This window comes from Austrofundulus limnaeus, unplaced genomic scaffold, assembly GCF_001266775.1.
Source record: "Austrofundulus limnaeus strain Quisiro unplaced genomic scaffold, Austrofundulus_limnaeus-1.0 Scaffold5100, whole genome shotgun sequence".
Lineage (NCBI taxonomy): Eukaryota > Metazoa > Chordata > Actinopteri > Cyprinodontiformes > Rivulidae > Austrofundulus > Austrofundulus limnaeus.
Window position 1 is genome coordinate 1 of NW_013957502.1, and position 893 is coordinate 893.

General features: G+C 39.5%; 1 pseudogene; it reads right to left on the reverse strand.

The window, feature by feature from the left end:
* Nucleotides 1-8: 8 nt before the first annotated feature.
* Nucleotides 9-887, reverse strand: LOC106512246 (zinc finger protein 708-like; annotated as a pseudogene).
* Between the last annotated feature and the right edge of the window lie 6 nt (nt 888-893).

The window sequence follows — 893 nt, forward strand, 5'->3', positions numbered from 1 at the left end:
GTCCAAACCTTTGTCCACACAGATCACAAAAGGTTTCTGTCCTGTGTGGACTATCATGTGTGTGTCTAAAGTGTGACATTCGTCCAAACTTTTGTCCACACAGATCACAAACAAATGGTTTCTGTCCTGTGTGGATTATCATGTGTCTGTCTAAAGTTGACTTACGTCCAAACTTTTGTCCACACAGATCACAGACAAATGGTTTCTGTCCTGTGTGGATTATCATGTGTCTGTCTAAAGTTGACTTTCGTCCAAAGTTTTGCCCACACAGATCACAGACAAATGGTTTCTGTCCTGTGTGGATTATCATGTGTCTGTCTAAAGTTGACTTTCGTCCAAAGTTTTGCCCACACAGATCACAGACAAATGGTTTCTGTCCTGTGTGGATTATCATGTGTTTGTTTAAAGTTGACTTTTCTCCAAACGTTTGTCCACACAGATCACAGACAAAAGGTTTCTGTCCTGTGTGGATTATCATGTGTCTGTTTAAATTTGACTTTTCTCTAAACGTTTGTCCACACAGATCACAGACAAATGGTTTCTGTCCTGTGTGGATTATCATGTGTCTGTTTAAAGTTGACTTTTCTCTAAACGTTTGTCCACACAGATCACAGACAAATGGTTTCTGTCCTGTGTGGATTATCATGTGTCTGTTTAAAGTTGACTTTTCTCTAAACGTTTGTCCACACAGATCACAGACAAATGGTTTCTGTCCTGTGTGGATTATCATGTGTCTGTTTAAAGTTGACTTTTCTCTAAACGTTTGTCCACACAGATCACAGACAAATGGTTTCTGTCCTGTGTGGATTATCATGTGTCTGTTTAAAGTTGACTTTTCTCTAAACGTTTGTCCACACAGATCACAGACAAATGGTTTCTGTCCTGTGTGGATT